The sequence below is a fragment of the Gopherus flavomarginatus genome, chromosome 2 (assembly GCF_025201925.1).
Source record: "Gopherus flavomarginatus isolate rGopFla2 chromosome 2, rGopFla2.mat.asm, whole genome shotgun sequence".
NCBI classification, from domain to species: domain Eukaryota; kingdom Metazoa; phylum Chordata; order Testudines; family Testudinidae; genus Gopherus; species Gopherus flavomarginatus.
This window is the reverse complement of record NC_066618.1, coordinates 102,080,815-102,108,421: the sequence shown is the minus strand read 5'-3', so window position 1 is coordinate 102,108,421 and position 27,607 is coordinate 102,080,815. Positions and strand designations below refer to the sequence as shown.

At 42.6% G+C, this 27,607-nt stretch overlaps 1 protein-coding gene and 1 long non-coding RNA gene across 2 annotated transcripts in view; one reads left to right on the top strand and one right to left on the bottom strand.

The window, feature by feature from the left end:
• Positions 1–4,957, bottom strand: part of CUL1 (cullin 1) — a 95,254-nt gene extending 90,297 nt beyond the window's left edge. The window contains exon 1 of the mRNA XM_050937695.1: positions 4,884–4,957. The gene's annotated coding sequence lies outside the window, so the exon portion shown is untranslated. The remainder of the gene's footprint in view (positions 1–4,883) is intronic.
• The window catches only part of LOC127043773 (uncharacterized), a 489,959-nt gene that overhangs the window by 193,199 nt on the left and 269,153 nt on the right, over positions 1–27,607 (top strand). The window lies entirely within an intron of this gene.

The window sequence follows — 27,607 nt, the reverse complement described above, 5'->3', positions numbered from 1 at the left end:
CACAGATCCCACATGACCATCTAACAGTGAACCTTCTGACTGACAATCCTTCCAAAAGCAGAATAATCAAAAGGGAAGATGAGGGAGATGGGGCATGTAATGCAATTCCGTCCCAGGTTCTGAAAATAACAAATAAGAATTATGTTGCTAACTTGAGAAAAGAAGGATGGTGCTGAGGTTGAGGTACAATACTAGATACTGAGAGATCCAAGCGATCCATGGCTCTGCCACAAAATTCCTGTTCCACAGTTACCTCATCTATAAACTAGGGTTAATATTTTCCTAACCTCAAAGGTATAGTAATTCAGGTTGGTAAACCCTTCAAGATTCTCAAATGGAACACATTATAGATGCAGAATGTATTATACTAAAAATATAGTGTAGAATCTAAATGAAATTTATAATGCAGCTTCTTTGGATTTTTCAAAAATGTTGGTAGAAGACAAATAAAATTGTATGTCTAAAACACTGACAATCTGACCATTCTAATTTTTTTTTAAAGAAAGAAAAATATGGCAAAGAATTTGACCATCTTATGAAACAATATTGCCCCCCCACCAGTGCCGGAGATAGTCCAGACATATTATAATGCTACATTAAATGGTATTACGAAAAGCCTGATACAGATATGATGTCTCACTTCTGTACTAGTGACAGTGTAGCTCCACCAGTGGGAGCCCTGGTGCAGACTGACCTTGGCAGTTTCAGCTCCATGTAATTTAACGCTGCTCACAGCAAATCTAGGCTGCACAGCAGTAAACACACCAGTAGCCAATCTACATTAGTTCTCCCAATGGAGATGCAACAATCATAGTGAAACATCTGACAAAAAATGCTAGTGCAGACAAACTCAATAGCTTTCTCTCATTTCTTAAGCTATTTCCTTTTCTTTCTTGCCTTCATTAGAAGTTCTCTTGTAATAAATGCAAAAAACAGAGCAGTTACTGTGGCTGATTAAAAATACATCCTATACAATCCCTATATAACATGAGACTACAACTTTTAGCAAAGCTTGCAATTAGTTATTGGCACAGCTGGCTCAAATCACCATTTGCTTCAATTTACCTCATCTTTAAAATTCAGTAACTGTGGCAACTAACAGTGTTTTGCCCCTGCCAGAGCCCTAGGCTGGCACAAGGTTGTATTTCTGAAACTGGCTTACACATTTTTACAGTGCAGTCAGGACCCCCATAAGTAAGTTTATTACTGGTTTCACAGGGTGTTCTTCCTCACTGCTACATGCAGCAGAAAGCCAAAAAGATACACTACCCTGTATGCTGCTGATATTGTTGTGTGTGTATGTCCTCCAAACCCTGTGTCCCCTGCCGAGGCATCACAGTTCTCCAGATTTTTTCTAGAATGCATGGATAAAAACAAGATTATACATTGTGCTAAATACGGACTCTCAATCACGGCTGTCATAGAGCAAAGTTCTACAGACAAAACTGAACTTTTATTTGTAACACCATTAATATGACTGTGTCAACAACTGGCTATAAAACCCTGGGAAAGTTGTTGCATAACATGGCCTTTATATCTATCTGCAATAGGAAAATGACCCTTTGTTAGGCCATCTACACTATCACGGTAAGCCAACCTATGCTTCACAACTCCAGGTATGTGAATAGCTGGAGTTGACGTACCTTAGGTCGAGTTACCATGGGGTGTACACCACGGGGGAGGGAAGGCAGGGGAGGCTCCTATCGACTTACCTTACTCTTCTCGTCACGGGCACAGTACAGGGGTTGACTGGAGAGCAATCTGCAATCGATCTGGCAGGTCTTGACTAGACCTGCTAAATCAACCGCCAGTGAATCAATCCCAGAGCATTGATCCCAGCTGTAGTGTAGGCTTGCCCTTAGCAATTTTTTTCAGCATTGGGTATGTCTCCACTTCCCCTACCATGCATTCTCAAAATCCATGTTGAAAGTGATTTAATTACTGGTGATCCTGGAACAAAACTATTTTCAGTAGCATTACAGAAAGCATTACAGAAAGTATAAAAACCATTTTGTCCACTAGCAGTTCTCTTTGCTGGAACTGAAAGTAGTTTAACCCTATGCCGGTAACCATTGTCATCAATGAATAATTGCTGAGGCCATGTCTAAATTTTACAGGGATAGATGCTGCTGCAATCATTGCAGCGGGGGTCAATGTAGCGGGTCTAGTAAAGACCTGCTAAATCAACTGCAGAGCACTCTCCGGTGGACTCCAGTACTCCACCAGAATGAGAAAGTAAGGAAAAGTGACGGTACAGCGTCTCCCGTCGACACTGCACAATGTAGACACCGAAGTAAGTTGACCTAAGCTACGTTGACTCCAACTACATTATTCACCTAGCTGGAATAGCATAATTTAAGTCGACTTATCCCCGTAGTGTAAACAAGGCATGATTTAGTGAAGTGGGCCTTTCTATGGTTCATGTACTCAAACAAACAATCCAGCACCAGAGAAATGTAATTGATGAACAATACACTGGTATCTCGATATAACGCTACCCGATATAACATCAGTTTGGATATAACGTGGTAAAGCAGTGCTCCAGGGAGGGGCCAGGGGGGGCCGGGGGCTGCGCACTCCAGTGGACCAAAGCAAGTTCAATATAACACGGTTTCATCTATAACGCGGTAAGATTTTTGGCTCCCAAGGACAGCATTATATCGAGGTAGAGGTGTATTTAATAGAACAGAGTATTAAATATATCCTTGAATATATTATAAAAAACAGCAAAATTCTATAGGAATCAACTGAAGATAAACCCAAGTAAGACACACACAAACCAAAATAAGTGTCCACACGGGGGTTTGCATAAAGTTAGCTAATTTCTTTTATGAAGATTTAATTGAAACCGGTGCAACTGTCTGAGGCAGACAACAGCAAACTTATAAACACAAACTATAAAACAGGTTTAAACCAATGTGACACACATAGTATTCTAATTATGCATGGCATTTAATTCTGACTGCAATAGTCAAGTTACAAGGATAAAGCAATCAACATTAACAGATTAGGCAACAGATATAACAGTGACAAGAGGAGCAAGGATAGGTCAACTACAAGGAGGAACAACTGACAATTTTCAAATCAAGTTTGGATGTTTTTCTAGAAGATATTCTCTAGTTTAAACAGGAATTATTTCAGGGAAGTTCTATACAATAAAGGTCAGACTATGTGATCACAGTGGTCCCTTCTGGCCTCATAATCTATGAATCTTCTGAACCACAAAAATCAGAGAGGGAAGTGACCAGTTTTTAAGAGGATCATATCAGGTCAATTCATCTGCCAGTGCAAGCCTCTAAAATAAGTGCTCAGGGCTGTAGGTGGTGAAAGTGGGCCAATTTACTACATTTCTGCTTTTGAAAAGATTCCAAACAGTGTTACCTCCCAAACATCTCTCCCCCATCCTGAAAATCACCAATTCACAATACCGTAGAGGAAACAATTTCTGAGTTGTACTTTAAGCTAATTCCCCATTCCCTCACTAGTCTCTCCCCCGACTTCTCCAAAATAGCAGGTTTTTACTAAAGCACCTGATGGACCAGGTAATTATCCCCAGATAAAAAGTGAGACAAAAAAAGAAAAAAGTTATACGTGTAGTAAATAAAGCAACACTGATTCGGGGTGGGGGTGTTAAACTGGTTAGCTGTTATTCCCAGAGAACTAAAAACATAATTGGGGCAAATTAATAGAGACAGGGAAATCTGTGTGCACAGCCTGGATAGGAAAAGATGTTCAAAAATTAAGCCAACTGGCACCACTCCATCAAAAAAAATAAATAAAAAATGGCACAGCAAGAGGATAGAAGTACAAAGTAGTAGAAACAGAATGTGGGTTCACAGAAAGGAAGGAAGAAGTGTAATGCGAAGATGATGAGGGATCTTAGGGAAAGATTTGAGGACAAGTAAATAAGATCAGCAGGGGTAAGAATCACAGTGCGGGAAATAGTTTTTTGGAAAAAGAATTACAGCACGGGAATAATTATGGTGGATGAATCCTCCACACTGAGGGACAAAGAACGATTAAAGGGATGGGGAAAGGATCCCAGTTAGAGGAAAACAGATCACTGTAAGGCTTTGTTACAGAGCTGTTAGTGGGCAGCAGAATATTAACTGGACAATTATAAGGATTTAGTTGAGGAACACTGAGAACTATGGAGATAGTCATTGGGGAGGGGCAGAAGAGGGTTACAGGGAAGGTCACTGAGGATGAAGGGACAGTAGGGAGCTTTGGGGAGTAGTTAGTTGCAGTCTTAAAGAGTGGGGGGAGGCTGGAGGGAACTGGGATGATATGGGGTCAGGGATAACTGAGATGATGCAGAAGTCTGGCAGTCAGGCACTGGGGGCTGGGGTGAGGGGCTGTGGAAGAGAATATTCTGGAGTGACTGGGATAATACTGGGAATGAGAGGGGCTGGCCACAGGGGGTGAGAGGGCCAGTCACTGAGACTACCCCTTGGAGGGGGGGGCTCCAGGAGCAATGCTAAGACATTGTGGGGGCTACCCCCTTGCGCAGGAGGCTCCTGGGGCGACACGGGGCTGCCCCTTGGGGCAACACTGGGACAGGAGGGGGGAGGCTCCGGGGCGGTACCGGGAGAGGCATTTCCAGTGCGTAGTTCGAGGCCTTTCCCCAGAGGCCGAGCCGGGGGCAGAGGGGCTGGATCCCCGGCCGGGCTCGGCCCCACCCCCGGGCTGGCGGGCCAGGGCATAAAACGCGCCCGAAGGGAAGAACGAGCAGCGGCGGCGTCCGGGCCTCCCTTGCGCGACGGCTGCGGAGCGACTCCGAGCCGGGCCTCGCAGCCGCCCCGCTCCCGCCGCCTCCCCGCGTCTGTCCCGCCGCCGCCGGCCTCACTGCGACACCGCGGCGCCGCCGAGGCCTCGGCACTCACCAGCATCGCGCGTCCCGCAGAGTCAGGCCCGGCCGCGCCGCGTCCGCCCGCCCCTTCCGCCTCCGCCCGGCCCCGGATCCGCCGCCGCCTCCCTCCCTGCCCGCGCGGCCCCAGAGGAGGCGCGAGCACCGCCCCCGGCGCACAGCGCGCCCCGCCCCGGCTCCCAGCCGCCAGCCCGGGGGGAGAGAGCGCCCCGGGCCTGGCCGCACGCGGGGACGCGGTGCTCGCTCCAGCACCGGGGTCTCCCCAGTAGTGGGGGGGCTACCCAGCTCCAGACCAGGGTGATTCCCCAGCACCCCGGGGGGAGTCCGCCCAGCACCCACCTGCCAGCGCCACCCGCTCAGTCCCAGGGAGAGAAATGAGGTTGAGTGACCGAGCGACACTTGGGGAGCTCGCCTCCCCGTCACACCAGGATGGAGAAAGAGGGGGAGCTAACTAACCCTTCAGCAACTGCACACGCACACCCGCACTCAGCCCCAGAGAGAACGGGAGACTGAACCCTCCCACAGCCGGAATTAGAGAGGGGGGGAGGGCTAGCTAAAGCCCTTGCAAGTTAATATACTTTTATTTATGTCAGTCACGCTGGTCGAGTCCTCTGTTGTCCTTCCTTGGAGGATGGATGTAATATTATGTTTGATATCACAATGTAGTGGTATGACTAGTGGGGAAGATCAAGTGCCCACGAAGTCACGTGCATCCGACAAACGCGGTATTCATCCACGAAAGCTCATGCTGCACTATGTCTCTTAGTCCATAAGGTGCCACAGGACTCTTTGCTGCTTTTACAGATCCAGACTAACACGGCTACCCCTCTGATACGTGACACAAAGTCACAGAAATTGGAGGGACAGCTGTAATTCAAACTTGTTTTTTGTTAATTCGGATAATTTGTGCTGAAGTGGAACAACTCCAGTAGCGGCCACAGTTTGACTGAAAGAGGTCTCGTTTGAGAGAGACTCAGCCCTGTTCTGTTGACTGGGGCAAGTGTTGAAGCTTCAGGCCCATTTATTTTTTGTTTACAGATATTTAAATGAGATCTAGAGGATGTGATGATGTTGGGGTAATGTATTGCCTCACTGGGTAGGCAGAAGTCATAGCAGACAGGAATTATAGAAGGAGACATTGAAGGCCTGGTGCTCCTATATGACATTGGGCTGCCTGTAACATTTTCAGTTATTGCAAGTTAAGCTGAGTTGAACCTGAGCAGTGTTTGAAGCGGAGACTTAATTCAGTAGTTGCCATTTGTTCCCTATAAGCAATACCCTCACATGGCAATGATGGCATTGTTCTGGTGGAAGTGCTGCCTTTCATGAGACATTAACCCCTCTGAAGTTACTAAAGACTGTAGGGTATATCTTGAGAGCATCCTGACAAAGTAGCAGCTTAGTTAATATACTGACTAGCTCTAGTGACCCTGCCATTCAGTTGGCTATATCTTCACTATCTGTCCTAAACTGGTATCTGTTACTCACTATTAAGGAGGTTTCCCACTGAAAAAGGAGAGGGGATGGGATTTAGGGACCCTTACATCTGAGAATTTTGCTGTGGCAGGACTCTCTCTGTATCCTATCATTACAAATAGTGCAGATACAGATTCACTGGCCATTCTACTCTGCAGACAGAGGGCCAGATTCTGATCTTAGTTATACCAAAGGAAATTTGGAGTAACTGCATTGAAGTCAATGGTGTTACTCTGCTTTTACACCCATATAAAGGACATCAGAAACTGGCCCAAGGAGTGCAACACTCAGAGTATACTATGGTACAAGTTGCACAAACAGTATATAACCAGGCTTGGGGAGAATATTCCATTATACCCTGAAATTATCAGGTCACATTTAGGCATCACAGGCTGTGCACCATTTTCAAAGTTTGGCCGTTAAAAATACCCCACAAATAGCTATTGTCCACACAACCTCTTCAATGAATTATTTCCTTATACAATAAAATCTTCTCCAGAACCATCCAGTGAAGTGAACATAATCAAATACATTGAGACAGCTCCTCTAAGAAAACAGTGCTGGCATAGCAGTCAGGAAGCACCACTTTGGAAGCAGGGTCAGTAGATGCGATGGACCCTATTTGCCAACTGTGGAGCACTGCATCATGTGCACTATGATTGCTCATGAAAAATTGCTTTACAAGCACTATCCCTGGGCATGACATAGCACTTCCTATTTGCCAGAGCAGAAGTTATGTATTAGAGGTGAAGTTAATGCACCTGATGAATAACACGCAGTCTTCTTGGTGGAGTCAGGACAAAGACGATCAGAGGGAAGAGGAAACCAAATATGGGGTGGGGGAACAATTATTAATAAATGAGGCCAATGATGATAAAATCTCTGAAGGTTTGTTTTAACTTCATTTTGCAATATTATAACATTTAATTAAATTCATACACTGTTAAAGTCAGCATTGTTTTCAAATGCTAAACCAAGGAGGGGATGGGGCCATGTATAAGAGAAGAGGGGAGAAAAATCTGTCAAGGAGTGAAAAAGAAGAAGAAGAAAGGAAAAAGCCTGAATTATCATGCACAAACAACCATTACCGTCTGGTTCTGAGTCCTATAGCACAACAAAGAAAAAGAGAGTTTTCTTAATCCTGCAACAGAAACTTGAGATCATACAGAAATTTGAGCATAGCATCCCAGCAAGAAAAAAACACTTTCACGAGAGTGTAATTGTGGTTTGCGAGCTGTGTATGACTTGAACATGGGCAAGTCATGGATTCGTAAGTTTATTCATGACGATGACAGCATGCTTGGTGTGCTGAAGAGGAAGTCTGAAAAAAATCTTCATTGGAAGCTGTAGATTTTTCTTTATACACATGGTTCAAACAGAAACATGCTGAAGGAATTCCGGTTTCAGGACCAATGATAGCAGAAAAAGGCAGGGAATTTCATGCAAAAATGAACATTATTGTCAGGCCCTGCCTCTCAGTAGTCATGCCTAGTGGTTGGAGTGGAGCTAGAAACCAGACATAGGGTTGGGACTGTGCTGAGGGTAGTGCTGGAACCAAGATATGGGAACAGGCCAGTATCAGAACCGAGATCAGTGTCTGCAGACAAGCCAAACTGAGTACTATAGCCAGAGTCCAGATACAGGCCGAAGCCAGGTGATCAGAGTCCATAAACAAGCCAAATCAGTACTGTGACGCTGACAGACTAGCTCAGCATGACGCTGGCAGACCAGTTCAAATCAAAGCCATAGGCCAATTCACTTGTTAATAGTAGAACAAAGAGGGATGTTACCACATTACATTTACATGGCCTATGAACTAGTAATTACATTACACTAAATTTACCTGTTGGTTGCTATTGCCTTACATTATGTATATCCCTGTACTTAATTAACCCTAGATTGTTAGTGAGAATTGATGAGCAAACTTCGTGCAAACTAATGAAAAACTGTTTGGATTGCTGTGACTAAATGCATTGTGTACATCTCTGTAATTAGATTGCCCATCAAACAGGATTGGAGCCTTGGAACTGTAAATGAGGAAGCATGCTAAGGAAAAACCCATGTTGTGACAGAAACAATGCCAGATTGCTTTCCAGGGAAAACAGCTATAAGAATGGATCCAGGGAATGATCTTGTATCTCTGAGTTGTTTGGACACTTTCAGGGAGCATTCCAGATGCAAGACAGAGATCCCCAAACTCACTTTGAGTAACTCCAAGAGACTTATGGAAAACTAACAAATTATTACATCTGTTATCACTTTGGATTTACAAACTTGGACTCATCTGTTAATGTATTTTACCTGCTCTAAACCACTCAATAATTCTCTTCTTTTTCTTAGCTAATAAACCTTTAGTTTACTAGAGAAATTGGCGGCTAGCATTGTTTTTGGTGTGAGGTCATGAGTATCCATTGACCTGGGGTAAGTGACTGACCCTTTGGGATAGTGAGTATAATGTGAGGTGATTTTTGGTTTTAATAACTTTTCCCCACAAAAAGTCTACTTTGTCTGGGCAGCAAGATGCTCTGGAGAGCCTAAGGGGACTGTTGTAACTCCATGGTAAGACTGGTATAGTGATCCAGGAGTACACATATGTGAAATCTAATTATAGAATAAACCACCAGTTTGGGGTGCCTGCCCTGTTTTCTGACAGTCTGATCTGAGATTGCTGCTCTCAGTTGTGAGCTGCTCTAGACAAAGCAACAGGGACCATAGCTGGAGTCCAGATATAGGGCAAAGGTTAAAGCCTGGTGGTCAGAGTCCAAGAGGGTCAGGAGGCAGAGGCAAGACTGGAGCCAAGGGTGGCTCTAGGTATTTTGCCGCCCCAAGCATGGTAGGCAGGCTGCCTTCAGCGGCTTGCTTGCAGGAGGTCCCCGGTCCCGTGGATTCGGCAGCATGCCTGTGGGAGGTCCCAAAGCCGCGGGACCAGTGGACCTTCCGCAGGCATGCCGCCGAAGGCAACCTGTCTGCCATCCTCGCGGCGACCGGCAGAGTGCCCCCCGTGGCTTGCAGCCCCAGGCACGCGCTTGGCATGCTGGTGCCTGGAGCTGCCCCTGACTGGAGCGAGCCAGTAACAAGAGTGGAGCAAGGTCAGGGTTGGGCAAGGACAAGACTGGAACACAACCCAGGCAAAGCTGGAGTAGGAACCAGATCAGGAGCAGGCTGGACATGTAGGGAGTCTGGTACACTGCAAGGCTGCAGAAGGGTTCCTGGCTGGGTAGTTCTGTTGCACAGAGTAATCTGCAGCTCTGCCGGGGTTAGGGGACGTACCTGAACCTGAGGATTATCTGATCCAGGCTCTACTTCTGGATAGGCTGTTGCTCCATGCTTGAAGACTGAGTCATTGCAGGCTCTGTGGGAAGATTAAGTGCAACTGAGTTGTTGGTGCCTGCCTGAGTGCTGCCTCATCACAGCTCTGTTGCAGGGGCACCTATTGAGCCTCTGAGGATAGGCGGTTACAAGCCTGCCCACATCGAAAGCCCCCACACCCAGCCTAAAGGGAGGAGCCACAGGACCCAGGCATCAGGGAGCTGTGACACTGCATCCCATATTCTTCAAAGAGATTACTATTATGATATGATTATGGCATAACAGTGATGTATTTTATACAAGATAGGTCATGTGAAATATTGTAAGGGTTATGATTTACTGAATATGATTATCCTATTTGTATGCATGTATCATTTTGGCATCTGAAGTTAGGAATATTGTCTATGTATCTATTACAAATGTGTTTACACCCGGGGAATGCCCAATAGACAAAAGACTGTCAGTCTAGATGGCTGGCTGGAAATGGCCCATTCAAGTCAATGGACCATTAGGAAGAACAATAGGTCTTAGAAGAAGCTAATCTCCCACCCAGGAGCCTTCCTGAGGACCCTACAAATAGCCTCTGGTCATGGTTGCTATGACACTACAGGGACATGTGACCAGATCACCTGGTACTGGACTCCATCTTGGAATACCAGTGTTTTTCCACTGAAAGGCATGGGAACAAAGCTGGGAGACAAAGAGTTCCCACCATATGCAAAAGCTATTTAAGGCAAAGGAGTGACATTAAGGTTGTTCACTGACTCCCTGCCCAAAGAGACTCCTGCAAATACCTGAGGAACAAGGAATGAACTGGGGGGAAGTGCTGGATGCAGGCTAGAGGAATTTTTAGCCTGTGAAAGGAACACCTGGGGATTCCAAGCTGTAATCAAGTGAAGCTTGTCCCTTAAGAGCCTGAAGCCAGCTTATATAATCAGTTAGGGTGAGCATTTGCTACTCATCTCCAGTCTCTTTAGTATATTAAGCTTAGATTGTGTTTTTGTTTATTTGTTAGGTAACCTGCTTCGATCTGTTTGCTAGCCTTTGTAAATCACTTAAAATCTATCTTTTGTAGTTAATACATTTGCTTTTGCTTTAATCACAAGCCAGTGCGTGGGATTTATAACTTGGGGCAAAAATCTGTTGTATATTCTCTCTCCACATTGAGGGAAGGAGCGAATTTCATGAGCTTATGCTGTACAGATTTCTGTGCAGTGCAAGATGATATTATTTTGGGTTTACACTCCAGAGGGGGGATGTGCTCTTGAGCAGCTGGGCAGTTCCTTCACTATAGCCTCCCCATGCAGAGCTGATCACAGCAGCCTGTAAATTCTGCAGCTGGGTGTGTCCATACTTGTGTGAATGCTGGTGAAAGAGCAAGTTTGGAGAGCTTGGCAACTTATCACAGAACTACAGTGTGAGAGGGAGCCAAGGCTGGTGGGTCAGGGGGGCTTAGTGGTACCTGAGTTGTAGGTGGCACCCCAGGGGGAACCCATCGCAGGACAACAAATGAAAAAACTGGTACAAGAGTGAGGGTCACAGGTTCAAAAGCAGGGATGCAGAGGGAGACACCAACCCTGGACAGTACCCACTGCTCTTCGAAGGTGTCTGGGGAGCCAGTGTACACAGTCCAAAGGAACTCTGCCCAGAGATGTGACCTAAAGGAGGATCAGAAGTAGGCCCCAGTGTTGCAGAGCACCTCTCCATCCAGCTTCCTCCACCATGGCCAGAGGAAGTTGACGAGAAGGTCTCATGACTTCATGGCCAATTGTGGGGCCACGGATGGGGTGTGCATAGATCAAGAGATGCAGGGAAAAGTCCACTAGAACTTAAGGAGAAAGTTTTGGAGAAGCCAGAAAAGGGGCTTTATTCCAGTGCATCTCAGTGTAGATGTGCACAGGATCACCCCCTCACCATGGAAGGGGCAGGTCTCGGGGGAGGTAGTGAACTGCGCCAGGTACATGCCCGTGTTCACAGTTCCGTGAAGGAGCTGCCAACTAATATCCCCATTGGGCCATGGGACCAGGGTGGAATATGGACTGGCCCATCAGGTTTCCTCACCCTCAACGGGTGGTAGGAGGTCCCGCCTCACGGTATAGGGGCAAGACACGAGGCTGAAGAAGTGAAGGGTGCGGAGCACAAGCATGTATAACTGTTTCCTAGGTGCAGTTCGGAGGCAGACTGGCTGCATGGCAGCCAGCTCAGGTCATGCGTACAGGGCAGCAGGGGAGGTTTGTGGGGCAGAGATCTGATTCTGAGGTCTGGTGGAATGAGCAGGGAGCACTCCCCTGCAGGGCCTGCTCGAGGAAAGCACAAGAAGTGGGTGGTAAGGCTGGCCTCACCTTTTGTAGTATATGACAGGGAACACAAGGTGTGGAGAGCTCCATGTGCCGGCCAAGCACCAAGGGGTCCACCCTCTTGGAGGGGCAGCTGAGCAATTGGCTTGTATGGACAAAGCCAAAAGGTCACAGTCATTCAAGGACACAGATGTTCAGCATTTGGCAGTTCATTACTATCACCAGAAGGCAGCATGGATGGACAGAGATATTTTTTAAGACTGAGTTCATGCAACCCTCCACAGAAATAAGTTGCCCAAAAAAGCAATTATATTGATGGACAGTGTTCCCTCACATCTTCAGGAAGAGCAACTGATGATAGATAACCAGATTTTTGCCATACTCTTGCCAAATGTTACTTCAATTTGCAGCCAATAAAATAATTTATAATACGGACTTCTAAAAAAATTACAGAAAAATATTATTATGGATAAAATTATTAACTGAACAACATGACGTTTATTTTTTTGGAAGTCACTGACTCTGAAAGATGCTATTTATGGTTCTGCAAAGGCATGGAATGATGTCAAAGACATCACATTTCAACATGCCTGATATTAACTGTGGCCAGATCTTGAAGACAAACCTTTCCTTGACTTTTAAACAGACCCAGAGGAAAACAATGATAGTATTGAAATTATAAATCACCAGCATGGTTTTGAAGAAGTAGATGAAGAGAATATCCAACAATGGCTCCTGTGTGACAGCAACCATCCCTAATACCAAATTTTAGATGATTCTGAGATTAATGTTACTGTTCAAGGGGAAAATCAGGAGAAGGCGGCAGATAGTGAATAAGACATGACTGAGGACACAGTGCAGAATCTACAGAATGTGTTTATGGTCTTTGAGCAACAAGATGATATAGGATATTCTGATATCCTGCAGCTGCATTCAATGTGTGACAAAGTGAGACATAAGATTTATAAAAGTCTTTCAAAAATCCGTTCCAGACAATTCCAGATAACAGAAACCTGAAGTACTACTTGTGCTGTTAATTACATCCTAATATACTATTCTAGTATATTTTTTCATTAAATCAATAAAGTAATGTTGGTTTGATGCAGTATAATTGATTTCTTTAAAAAACAATCCCAAAACTTTGTCACTCACAAAGGGTGTCCCAACCATTAATGTGGATTAAAGTTTATACAGTACATTACATATTAAATATAGTATTAGAAACGATGTATCTTTATTTATAGGTATGACAGCATTATTCAACTATAATTTTTTCTCTTTGTCATTTGGTCTGCTGCGTCTCACAGATAGTTTGATTCCTTTCTCAAGACCTGAAGTGTATGGAGATGACTTGAGCAATCAGTCAATCGTTGAAACAGGTGACGGTGTCATTGACCTTATGCTCCAGAAAGTTCTTTTGATATTGTTGGCACTAAGAAAAACATCGCTAATATACTTTACACAATACAGTCATGCAATAGGGCTGCAAAAACCATTAACAGATAATTTAGTCTGCAGAGCACATACAGAGACAAAAGGTTGCCAGCTATATACAGACTAAACTAATAATCTTGCTCTAATGAAGGACTGAAAAAGTGAAGCTAAGTTCTCAGAGAAAATAAATTGACATGTAAAGACAATTTTAACTCTTGAGTCTGGATCCACTGATCCTTTCAAGATGAGATGTAATCAGCAGATAATAGCTAGATGGTGAGGAGAAGAGAGGATTTAGAAAGGTACCACTCTGTAGAAGTAACTCCTAGCAAATGCCATCTCCAAAAAAGCTTGCAGATCTAGCTTGTGAGTATGTGAATACTCATCTGGAGTGGCTTTACCGATATTTTCTGCAGAAGATAATATCTTAGTCCATGATGTGGAAGTGGACTAGGGGTTTTGTGCTTTTAGACCAGTAGGTATTTTCACCAGCATTTGCTTTGTAGGCTGTCTTCTCCTTCATGGCAATGTTTCCACAGAGCCCCATAGTAAAAGTTGTCACAGACCTTGCCACACAGCCATAAAACCTTGTTGAACAGTAGTTGGCAGTTATGTGATGCGTAAGTCTCATGAGCTTGCTTTGCAGGTAACACAGTGATATTTCCAGTCTGGGTTGGTGTGCACATATAGGATCCGTAAACTGTCCATGGTCTTTGGAAATCTCAGGATTTAAGGTTCTGCATAAAAATTGCTAGAGCTGAGGGCCATGAAACTCTCTCAGATCATATCTTCCTCACCCTGAGGACACATTTAATGGCTAGTATTGTTATAACACAGGACTTTAATAGACATAGAGAGACCTCATTCCCCTTCTGTTGTGTCAGAAGGCAATCCAATCTGTGAAAATGATGGAATTTAGAATGAAGTGACCCCATCAAAAAAATCACAAAAAACAGCATACCCAGAAACTAAGGTAAGGATCAGCGTAAGTGGTTGATCAAACCTTTAGTGATTTGTCTGATATTTTCCAGGTAGAGCCATCCAGATATGGGCTTCTCTTGCTACAGATCTAAGCAGCTACAAATCTGCAAGTCCAAGATTCAGCCTGAGAATGGGCAAAGATGCCCAGTGTCTATCAGAGAGTCTTCAATTACACAGAGGAAAAGGACTCATGCCCCCCCCCCCCCCGTTTTGCTGAGGAAGATTCCACAGGATAGACTGGAGTTTCTGGTTTGAGAACAGCAGATCTGGTTCTCAGAGACAGAGCCACAGTGAAGACAGTGAAGTCTATCAAAACAATATATTTAGAGAACAAGCTACTGCTGGCAGATTTTTGTGCTTCCTTCCCACATCAGGAGAGGGTGGCATGAAACAAAGAGGCATTTGGATTTCTTGAAAGCATCAGTTCATTTCAAGTAAACTTTTAGTCTTTCATTACATCCATTTTATGCCATAATTCTTTCTGGTCATGTCTACTATTTAAACAGCAAGAAGGGAACATTTTCTGACATCTCTGAAAACTAGTGTTACACTTACAATTAAAGTCAGGTCAGGTAAATAGCAAGGCCTCTTCTATTTGGGAGGTGTAGTGTTGCTCCTCAGTTGATCAGGTTCCTTGATAGTAGACCCATCTTGTGAATAATAGATCAGAATTTGAAAAATCTCAAATTAGGAACTCAGGGACTTTCTGGTCAGGCTCTAAGGGGTCATGGCTGAATCTTTTTGAAGGTTGTTGGAGTTCTGCTGTGTTTTGAAATCTCTTGATCAGTTGGTGAGAAGAAATTTGTGACTATGAAGACATTGGTATGGAAACAAGTGCTGATAATTGTCCCCTCAAGGTTTATATTGCCAAGTAGAGGGACAGGTTATCCTGTAAAAATAAGGAATTAGAGATCTGCAATTTATTGGGATTAATTTGGCTGCCTCTCCACTTGCAGTGGAGATTTGTTCTTAGTATTACACTATTTGTATTTGGAGAGTTTCTTGGATGTTAGGAGGATGCCTCACTCTGGCAGATCTGCTTTTCTCAATCTTCCATTCAGTGATAATTTAGTAATGGTGGATTCCAATGTTAAGGTAAGGCCCTGTTAAAACAAACTGGAGGTTATGTTGATCATGGATTTGCTCACCAGTTTTAAGAACCCCTGCTGCTTCAATGAGTGAGGGGCAATTAGGAAGATGCAATCCTTTTCTCCATTATCTCATGAACCAACTGAGACAAGCGGCATATAATTAGGTGCTTGGGTTAGGGATGAATCCTTAGCTACAATAGCTTATTTGGCCCTACGTGTGAGAGGGTGTCAACTGCTGTTGCTATTCTGTTGTGATGGAGAAGTATAATTCAAACGTGTGATTGTCAAGTGAGGTGAATAAGTAAATTGTGGGTTATTCCAATAAGCCTATCATTCAGTTTTATATAGACTAATAATTAAGGGATCATTCCCCCTCCTGAATTATTTTTCTTCTCAGTTAGTCTGCCCTGTCACACTGGTAGCTCCAGTTATGTGCATAGCTTTTACAAAGAGTGTGTTCTTCTGCCCACTGAAACAACTATTTTGCTCTCTAATGAAGCAGTTCCAGCAATTCCCCCTTGTCAGTTCAGATAGAAGATCATGTTTATATTTCTCTCTTGACCAGGATATGCTTATTTTTTTTAGGACTAGTTGTAACTTTCAGAGAATCTGCTCATTTCTCTGAGTTCCCACAGGTTAGTTGATTTTTCTTTCTTTCCGCCCTGATCCACATTCTTTTACCAAGTTCTTCCCCAATAGGATTCTCTAGACTCTAGCCCTCAATACTCAAGTTTGGTGAGAATTTTCCTCTTTGCTTGGCAGAGATATTCCCTTGATCAATCTCCAGTCTTCCATCAACCACAACAAAGTGTATTACCTTGCCTGGAATTGTGACATCTGAATTTGGTAACAGATGCTACCTTGGTCATGTAGTAAGGAGGAGTCTCTAATGTATCTCACGGGCTATCAATCTCGTATCACAGAAGGCTCTAAGAGGCCATGATGCCAAAGGAATAGACTCTTTCCACTTCACGAGTATCTCAGGAGGATGTTAAATGGCAGCGACTAAAGTTAGACATTAGTTTTAAAATCAGCAGGTCCAGATAACTTACATCCAGGAGTTTTAAAAGAGCTGAGGAGCTTGCTGAGCTGTTAATGTTGATTATAAAGTTTTGGAACAGTGGGGAAATTCCAGGAAACTGGAAGAAAGCCAGTTATGTGCCAATACTTTTAAAAGAGTAAATGGGATTACTTGAGTAATTATAGGCCTGTCAATATGACATCAATACCAAGCAAGACAATGGACAGGCTGAGATCAGCTTGATTAATAAAGAATTAAAGGATAGTAATATGCCAATCAACATGGGTTTATGGAAAGTAATTTAAAAAAAAGGATTACAAGTTTGGTTGATACATTGTTGATGTAATATACTTAAACTTCCCTAAAGTGCTTGACTGATTACTGCATGAAATTTTGATTAAAAACTAGAATATAAAATTAACATGGTATATATTGAATGGATTAAAACTGGCTAACAGATAGGTCTCAAAATGTAACTATAAACAGGGAATCCCTCCATTAATGGAGTGCTACAGAGATTTGTTCTTAGTCCCGACACAGTTTAATATTTTTATTAGGGCTGTCGATTAATTGCAGTTAACTCATGCTATTTGAAAAAATCATGATTAAAAAATTAATCGCAGTTTTAATTGCACTGCTACACAATAGAATACTAATTGAAATTTATTAAATATTTTGGATATTTTTCTACATATTCATACATATTGTATTCTGTGTTGTAACTGAAATCAAAAGTGTATATTATTTTTTATTACAAATATTTGCACTGTAAAAGTGATAAATAAAAGAAATAGCATTTTTCAATTCACCTAATACAAATACTGTAGTGCAATCTCTTTGTTTTACAAATGTAGATTTCTTTTGTTATATAACTGCACTCAAAAACAAAACAATGTAAAAATTTAGCATCTACAAGTCCACTCGGTCGTACTTCTTGTTCAGCCAATTTCTAAGACAAAACTAGGTTGTTTTGTTTTTTTTTACATTTACAGGAGATAATGCTGCCCTCTTCTTATTTACAGTGTCACCAGAAAGTGAGAACAGGCATTTGCATGGCACTTTTGTAGCCAGCATTGCAAGGTATTTACGTGCCAGAGATGCAAAATATTCATATGCTCCTTCCTACTTTGGCCACCATTCCAAAGGACAAGCTTCCATGCTGATGATCCTCATTAAAAAAATAATGTGTTAATTAAATTTGTGACTGAACTCCTTGGGGGAGAACTGTATGTCCCCTGCTCTGTTTTACCCACATTCTGTCATATATTTCATGCTATAGCAGTCTCGGATGATGATCCAGCACATGTTCATTTTAAGAACACTTTCACTGTAGGTTTGACAAAGTGCAAAGAAGGTACAAATGTGAGATTTCTAAAGATAGTTACAGCACTCGCCTAACATATAAGAATCTGAAGTGCCTTCCAAAATCTGAGGAGGAGGAGGTGTGGAGCATGCTTTCAGAAGAGCTCAAGTATGGAAACTACAGAACCTGAACCACCCATAAAGAAAATCTACTTTCTGCTTGTGGCCTCTAACTCAGATAATAAAAAGGAACATGCGTTGGTCAGCACTGCTTTGGATTGTTGTTGAGCAGAACCCTTCATCATCAGCATGGACGCATGTCCCCTGGAATGATGGTTGAAGCATGAAGGGACATATGAATCTTTAGCACATCTGGCACGTAAATATCTTGCGATGCCGGCAACAACAGTGCCATGAGAATGCCTGTTCTCACTTCCTGGTGACAGTGTAAATAAGAAGCTGGCTGCATTATCTCCTGCTAATGTAAACAAACTTGTTTGTCTGAGCAATTGGCTGAACAAGAAGTAGGACTGAGTAGACTTGCAGGCTCTAAAATTTTACATTGTTTTATTTTTGAATGCAATTTTTTGTACATAATTCTACATTTGTAAGTTCAACTTTCATGATAAAGATATTGCACTACAGTACTTGTATTAGGTGAATTGAAATACTATTTCTCTCTTTTTTTTTACAATGCAAATACTTGTAATCAAAAATAAATATAAAATATAAAAAATATATTTGAAAATGTAGAAAACATCCAAAATATTTAAATAAATGGTATTCTATTATTGTTTATCAGTGCAATTAATCACACAATTAATCACAAATTTTTAAAATTGCTTGACAGCCCTAATTTTTATCAATGGCCTGAAAGAAAACAAAGTCATCACTGCTGAAGTTTCAGATGACTCATAAATTGAGATAGTGTAAAAATAAAGGGGACAGATCACTAATACTGTGTGATCTGGATCGGTTGTGCTCAAGCAAACTATGTATTTAAATATGGCTAAATGTAAATGTAGATGTCTAGGAACAAAGAATGAGGGGAGACTATTCTGGGAAGCAGTGACTCTGAAAAAGTTTTGGGGTTCATGGTGGGTAATCATCTGAACATGGGCTCCCATGTGATGCTGTGGCCAAAAGCATAAATGCAATCCTGGGATGTATAAATAGGAATTTTGAGTAGGAGTAGAGAGGATTTTTTACCTTTGCATTTGGCACTGGTGTGACCACTGCTGGAATACTGTATGCAGTTCTGGAGCCCACAATTCAAGAAGGATCTATGGCCTGTATTATACAGGAGGTCAGATGAGATGATCACAATAGTCCCTTCTGGCCTTGGAGTCATTGAAGCATTTTTAATTGTGGCTCTCCTAATAGCTGACACACAGATCTATCACTGGTGCCTATGAAATCTGTCAGTGATAAATGATGCTCCGCCCTTCAGTGTGCTCTCACCATTCCCAGGTAAGTAATGGATTATGAAGAGATTAATTGCTCTTTTCAAAACTGATGAAGAACCTCTGCTTTTGAAGGAGAGAGAATACCAGATCAATAGCAAAGGATAAGGGATGCAGTCTAAAAATGGGTGCATATACTGTATATGCATGATTTGGTTAATCCCCTGACTGTGTCTGACATCCTGAAGGAGGAGTACTTTGTACTGGTACTGCTTTGAGTTATACACAAAACCATAGCTATATCCAGGTATGCTTCTTTCTTGTTTGCAGAGGTCAGGAAATTTCTCAGCAAGATGCTGAAGAGTATTATGAGCAGGTTTTTCCATTCTGAAATTATGATATTGCCTTCAGATCCCTGATATCCAGTACTGGTGGTATCTCTTCTGACATTTTGAGTTAATTTATTTTGTTGAAGTATTGCAAATAGTATTGCATAAACACCATGGAATTTCTCATTATGGAGTACAGTCACTAAGGTTTCTATGCGAAGCAGGTGGTTTTTAGTAGTTTGAATCACAAGGGAATTGTCAGGCTTCTTTAATGTTATTTGAAGGAAAATTTGAGAACCTGGGAAAGTATCATGAATTATTGTAGCATAACCATCTTTTATAATTTTTAAGACTTGTCTTGGTCAACTTTTCCCATTCAGACAGAAAATGGGATCCCAATCTCAAAAGACCTGTTCTAGTGATTGACAACACTTGCTGCCTTCACACACTCATGAGAAAGGATCAGCAGACCTGTACTCTATAGAGTAAATGACCAGTCTTTCTGCACTTTTCAGGAGATATTTAACAGCAAAGTGTTATAGTAAGTCTTAGTAACATGAGAATTCTTTTTTTTCCCTACTTACAAAATATAGAGTCCTTTACTACTAAATTATAAAACAGTTAAAATAAACTACTTTTGTCAAAATGAAATAAAATACATTTTGTGATGCATTATTCTTAGGTTTGTTCATTTAGTCAGTAATTTACAGTGGGTCTCCCAGGTTCTGCTGAGTAACAAATACCATAATCTCAACTCTAAATAAAAAACTATGCGCTGAATGACCTTATTAGTGTATAAAAACCTAGAGCTCTAGATTCAAAGAACCCTTATAGCCATATTGTATGGTAGCTATTGCGAACAATGCTTCTCTGTACTGAAGTGTGTCATAGAAACTCTAGTGACATTAGCTTTGACTAAGACTTGGGACTACGTTTTGAGGCTTTAAAAATATCTAGGGAGTTCCATACATGTATGTTGTAGACTTTTATTTAAGACATCATCAAACTAACCCCTCTTCCTACCTCGCTACTCCTGAGTTTGTGTTTAGTTTCATCTGGCTTTCATGTTTCAAATGCAAATAAATATACCCGAAATAGTGGCTAGGAGGCAACCCCATCTAATTAGGTAACAATCATAATTACTAACAGTTTACTTTGTGTAGTTACCTGAAAATCTCAAATTATATTACAAAATTTAATCCTCCCCAATATGGAGAGGCAACCAGGTAAAGTGATTTTCCCAAGGTAACAGAGTCAGGACTAGTATTCAGTCCTGACTGTCATTTCCCTGTTGAGTACCAGACTGTATTTATGGCCACTGAACACCATTCAGATCACTTGTCAGTCTCTGGATTAGCTTCATTTTCAGGTGAAGAGGCAAAATGGAGCCTAAGTTTGAGCCTTTGACACACCCTTTGTCGTATGCTTAAGAGTTATGACTGATGTTTATCATCATGGGCAATTCCCTTATAAGGAAATAAATCTTACAGTTGAAAAGTAATTCCCCCCCACACACATACCCTTTCAATATCACACTACCCCCAGTGGAGAAAATGTTAAGTCATACAAGTAATTCCCAAGGCAATAAATCCCTAAGAATACTCAGGAACATCACACTAAAACACTTGCTGAAAATATTCCTAAAGACAAAGGTCATTAAAGCTTAGGTCATGTATTGTACAAGATCACAGCGCACAGCTTAAATGATTAAACCACGGTGTATACAGCACAGGCTGAAAATGGCTCTAACTGCTAATTGTGATCCTCATTATGTCCCCTGCTTCAGTGCTATGAGAGCCAGTAATGCAGTAATTGAAACAAATTATTACAAACATGATGATGAAAATGCATGCTGGACTTTCTGCTCAAAACTCAATTATTAATTATACAATGAGAGAAACCATTCAGAAGCTGGCAGATGCAAGCACCCAGCTACATCTAGTGTTTAAACACTGTGTAGATTATCATGTCTAACACATTGCAATTTTCACCTATAGACAAGCTGTACCAGATGAAATATCTCACATACTGAAGCTGGTAGGTAAGCAGAGAAGCTTTAAAATAAAATATGCAGTTATCAGCAGACTCATTGTACATAATATTCCAAGTACTGAAATTCTAGCTGAAATATCTTTCTAGGTCCTTACATAAACCTATTTGATCTTACCTATATTTTTGCGGTATCAACATTAGTGGTTACAAATTTCAAAGGAGCAGTTTTTCCATTATAAACTAACATTGTAAGGAAGAAATAAAGTAAACATTCATTAAACTAATCTCTCAGCCAAAACTTTTCATATGTTATCTTAGTAGTACACAGAACTCAACTATAGCAATTAAAAATGCACTAATTCATATGTATGAACTGCTTGGTTAACACTGCTCCAAACCTTAGATGAGGTAAACAATAAAACCATCCTGACTATACACTACATTTCAGTGATTCATGCATCTGATTTTATTTTTTGGTAACAATACTTGTCTACTTTGCAGGGGCTGTGCAAGGTCTAATTCTTTCATTCTGGGTTCAGAATTTTGAAGTTCTTTGATAAAAGGAACTATCCAAAACGAATCTAATTTCCCCTCCTTAACCACTCTCTTCTTATAAACATTGAGTCTTTTAAGATAAAGAAGAAACTTAAAAACCAAACCATTTTTTTTCTTTTAGAAACTATTGAAGTGAACACAACTGGAAAAGATATTTAACACCTTCCTTCAGGAGAGAAAGGTTACACTTGCTCTCTCTCTCCTGCCCTCCCACCACCGCTGCCTTAAAGGTGGTAAAGATTTTTTTCAGTTGTTGCTATATGTTGCTATTTATGACGATTCCATCCTCCATATGTCCAGCTACCACTTCATGGTTCCTGTCACTGTACATTTATGCTGAGAAGCCTGCTCAACTTTGTTCCAACTAGGAGATTCTCTCCTGAGCTACGGAAGCAAATTTAGTATTAACAGGGCTGTACACACCAATGCCACTCCATCAAACTTCAGTCATGCACAGAAGTAATTAGTTCTGTGTCCCCAGACATGTTGATGCCCAGGAGAAATTTTGCAGGGCTGCGAAGGCAACTGTCATTTTGGTACAGGTAGAGCTTTCTGAAAGGCCCAGTCTTAAGCAGGAAGCTATTACCTACCATGGCCAACATTTTCAAACCTGGATGCTTAATGTGAGGTATATATTTAGAACCTAGTTAAAAGTTGCCTGAATTTCAGAAACACTGGAGCACATGTAAGTTTCAGTACGGGCTGCAGGTATTCGGCACTTCTGAGGCCACTTATTTAGGCACTAAATATTTTAGGCACCCAAGTTTGCACAAATATACTTCTTTTGCATGGTATGCTTCTTATAACACTGCAGAGAAAAGCAGGTAAGTGTGGCTAATGAAGAATTCAAACTCTTATGAAATATATTTTTAAATGAGGACATGACTAATTAAAGCTGCACTGAAAACTTACGGGTATATGTTTCATAAGAATCAACCTAATAAGTGGCCCTTCCATGCACATGCAATGGTGTAAAATGTAAATACTACTTAAACAAAATTGGCCCTAAAGTTAGGCAATCAGCTAGTCAGGTCTAAATAATCGCAAAGGGCAAAGCAGAACAACCAGTACTCAAGTGCTTAAGCCTAGATTATTAAACACTTAAATTCAAGCTATTACTGATATTGTATAAACTTTTTGTGTAGGACTTGTTAGGGACTAAGCTGTTTATTTCTTTTATTGTAATATTTTTAATATACACACTTAGTTCAAATCTATTTCCCACGGACAGAGGCAGACACAGTGGAACAAATGCCATTCCACTGCATGGGTGGAGAGAGGTAGGATTTGAGGGTTCACATAATATGTGAACTTCACGCATATCACAGGAATTAGGGGAATTCATGCTAGTACCCATATTTTGGACGCTAAGGTTCAGAATTGGGAATTATACTATGACAAGGAGGCAGCAGCATGGGGCGCTGTGGGGACTCTGTTTGGGATGCTGTGGGGGGCAGCAGGAGGCGCTGTGGGAGGTTGGATGGGGGCAGAAGCAGGGGGCGCTGTGGCGAGTCACCTTGGGGTGTTGGGAGGCAGCAGCAAGGGGCACTGTGGGGACTCAGTTTGGGGTGTTGGGAGGCAGCAGCAGGGGGCTCTGTGGGGACTGAGTTTGGGGTTCTGTGGGGGGCAGCAGGGGTTGCTGTGGGAGGTCGGATGGGGCAGTAGCAGGGGGCGCTGTGGGGTAAGTTTGGGGCGCTGTGGAGGGGCAGCAGGGGGTGCTGTAGGAGGTCGGATTGGGGCAGTAGCAGGAGGTGTGATGGGGTCAGTTTGAGGTGCTGTGGAGGGTTAGCAGGGGGCGCTGTGGGAGGTCGGATGAGGGCAGTAGTATGGGACATGGTGAGGTCAGTTTGGAGTGCTGTGGGGGGGCAGCAGGGGGTGCTGTGGGAGGTCGGATGGGGGCAGCAGCAGGGGGCGCTGTGTGGTCAGTTTGGGGTGCTGCGGGGGGACAGCGGGGGGCGCTGTGGGAGGTCGGATGGATCAGTAGCAGGGGGCGCTGTGGGGTCAGTTTGGGGCGCTGTGGGGGGGCAGCAGGGAGCACTGTGGGAGGTTGGATGTGGCTGTTGAGGCTCTGCACATACTGTTGCACAGGTGGATGGAACATGGGGAGGAAAAGAAATGAAGATGGGAGATCTCCCACTAACTGATATTGAGTGGCCATTGTTCTCTGAAGGAGCAGTGGGAGGAGAATGGGCAATACTGCAGTGTAAGAACTGAACTATGGGAACAGTTTTATTCTATGACTTGGGAGGAAAGATTAATTCCCAGAGCCCAGAAACAACTCAGACATTAAGCATGACGAAGCGTTTGCCTCAGAGTCATGTTCATTTTCTTATTTACATTTGGATTGTGGCTGGATGTTGGTGGGTTCATGGCAAGCACAGCCGACTCCAAGTTTTTTGTCACCCAAAGCAAAAAAAATGTCCCTGTGCCCCCTGGCCCTGCCCCAACTTCACCCCTTCCCCACCCCATTCCAACTCCTTCCCCAAATCCCTGGCCCTGCCTCCTCCCCCGGGCGTGTCACACGCTCGGGGGAGGAGGCGGAGGTGAGCTGGCGGGGTGGAGCGGTTCCTCTGCCCCCCAGGGTTACTTCCTATGGTTCTCCCTGCTCCCCCCACCACCGCAGCTCACCTCCGCTCCGCCTGCTCCCCTGAGCGTGCCACTGTTGTTGCTCCGTTTCTCCCCCCTCCCTCCCAGGTTTGCCGCAAAACAGGTGATTCACGCAGCAAGCCTGGGAGGGAGGGGAGAGAAGCGGAGGGCTGGGGCGCTTGGGGGAGCACGCGGCAGTGGAGCGGAGGTGAGCTGGGGGGGAGTGGTTCTTCTGTCGCCCCCCCAAGGGTTACTTCCTGTGGTCCTCTCCGTGCCCCCCACTGCCACAGCTCACTTCCACTCAAGGCCGGCTCCTGGCTTTTTGCGCCCCAAGCAAAAAAAAAAAAAAAAGAGCCAGAGTGCCGCCCCTTGGAAAGTGTTGCCCCAAGCACATGCTTGGAGTGCTGGTGCCTAGAGCTGGCCCTGATGGCAAGGGAGCACAAGGACCTTCCTCTCTTCCATGTATTTTCCAAAGGGACTGACGCATTGTCCCTTTATTTCCCTTGGGTGTGCAAGCCACTCCAAAAGTGGCAGCAAGGTCCTGACTCTGCCCAGCATTACTTTTCCTAAAAGTGGACTACCCGAACACTGGGAAGCTTGGGCATCTATTGGTAATGTGCTTTCCTCAAAGTGGTGCACAATTTAACTGCCACAATCTGGCTCTTTGGTATTTTATCTCATAATACTCAATACAAGTGTCAAGATAGCTAATTTGGGAACCCCTACTTTGCCATTGTCTCTCAAATTCTCTTAACTATGACGACTCTTGCTGTGACTGAGCTAGTAGGAATTGTAAGTGCCAGTTTGACCCTGTCTAGCCTGCATGAAATACTGTATATCAACATACCAGTAACTAGCAAACTACAGAGTGGGTATATGTTGTGCAGTCCCTGCCAGCTTTGCTCAGCCATAATACTCAAATATCACCATTTGTTCATTTATTGCCTCTTATGCATCCTTTCAGGAATTGTTCTCTGTGTGTTTTTAAACACAAAATGGGAAAGTTCAACAGGAAAAGTGCATGCTTAATTGATGCAGGAACTGATCTTAATCCTCCCAAGCTCCGTAGGATTTATTTTGTACACAGGGAAAAAAAAATGGCATTACTGAAAACATTTGGACAAATACAGTGAGTCATTGGGGAAATGTATTAAGTTAATTAGCAACCTATGTAATAGTAGAGGGAAGCTTTGCTTTCATACAGCACAGTACCGATTAAAGAAAGAGACTTTCCTTATCTGAATCTTAATCTGCATCCTATGGGAGAGAAACTAGCAGAGTTCATTTTGTTAGCTGACGATTTACAATCGTGTTTTTAATTCCAAATATGGCTAGAGTGAGTTCTCTACCTTACCCTATGAATACCGATGGTAAGACAGCACGGCCACACTTATAAATTAAACTCCCCATATACTCTACAGAGATTGCTGGATATATATCACCTTTAGTGGGGGCACAATTTTATTATTTATTGAAGTTGCTCCTCTTGTGCAACTGTTAATCATTTCTTGGGAAAAAATGAATGGCGCCTTAACTCCCACCAGGTGCTTGATGTTGCAAATTTTCTATCCTCATTAACATTAGGTCATCAAGCCAGCTCTACCTTACATTTCATTACAAGTTAGTTTTCTCATGATGTTTTACATGGATAGTCTTCATAGTCCTAGATGCCACGATATGGCATGGCAACAGCATTATTAATGGCAACATTTAAACACCAAGCAAGAGAATTTTGTCTGAGACAGATAAGTTTGTGTTTGGAGAGGACCTTCAAGAAATTTTGAAATCCAAGCCTTAATTTTCTATATCTTAAAATATATTAGGCCACATGAAAACAAAGGTTCATGTGTATTTCGTTGTTACACTGGCATTATATTAAGAAAACTACACAGTATCTAATATAATAAGATTTCCCTTCTGTGTGTTCTCTTTTTCCATTTCTTTTCCCCTTTGGCTTTCTAAAGTATCTCTCTCTGTTTCTTTTCTTCCACCTTTCATATGTTTTCCTACAGTATTTCCCCCACCCATAATGTTTATTAAAATTTACAAACTTATACCACGCCAACTAAAACCCCCCCAAACAGTTTTGTTTCATCTCTTACTTCAGGACACTTCTGTGATTCGTTATTGTGTATCTCATACAGTATTTGATATTACATTAATCACTTTCCTGTCGAAAACATCTCCTCCTTTGGTGTTCCACATTTTCTCCCTACTTTATTATCTCTTATCTCCTCAACCTCCCTCTCTCTCCTTTATGCCTCAGTACCTTTTGAGGTTTACCTTTCAGAAGCCTGAATGAGACTGCACAAACCATGACCGAAGAGTTAATTTCAAAGGATGATTTAAGTTGGAAGAGGACCCTTTGAATATATACAGAATACAATAGGACTGATGTGAAGCATACTTTCAATATAACAATTATGCTTTGCTCTTATATATCATTCATCATCTCAGACTGCTATACAAAAAAATAAACAAAGCTTCACAAGACTCTGAATGAGGCAGATGAGTAGTGTACTGAGGTGAATTTCACCAATTTCTTGTAAGGCCAACATTTCCAAACTTGGATTCCTAAAGGAAGATGAGTAAATTCATATTTAGGAGCCTACATAAATTGGCCTGATTTTCAGAGGCGTGGAGCACCCACAGTTCCTGTAGACTTTAACAGGAGCTACTGGTTCTCAACATCTGTGAAAACCAGGCAAATTTTATTTAAGTACCTAAACTTAAACATCCAAATAGGAAAATTTTGTCATTGGTGGTTTACCCAAAGTCACATGGAAAGTCTGGAAGAGCATATAATGCTACCCAGGGCTCCTGACTTAGTCCTGAGCATTAGTCATGAGAAAATCTTTCTTCCATTAATCCCTAGCTGTACCTCCATCCCAACTTTATCCCATGATGTCTTATTTTGTACAGTGTTTGCAAATTATTGCATCCGGTAGCTCAATGTCCCAGAGA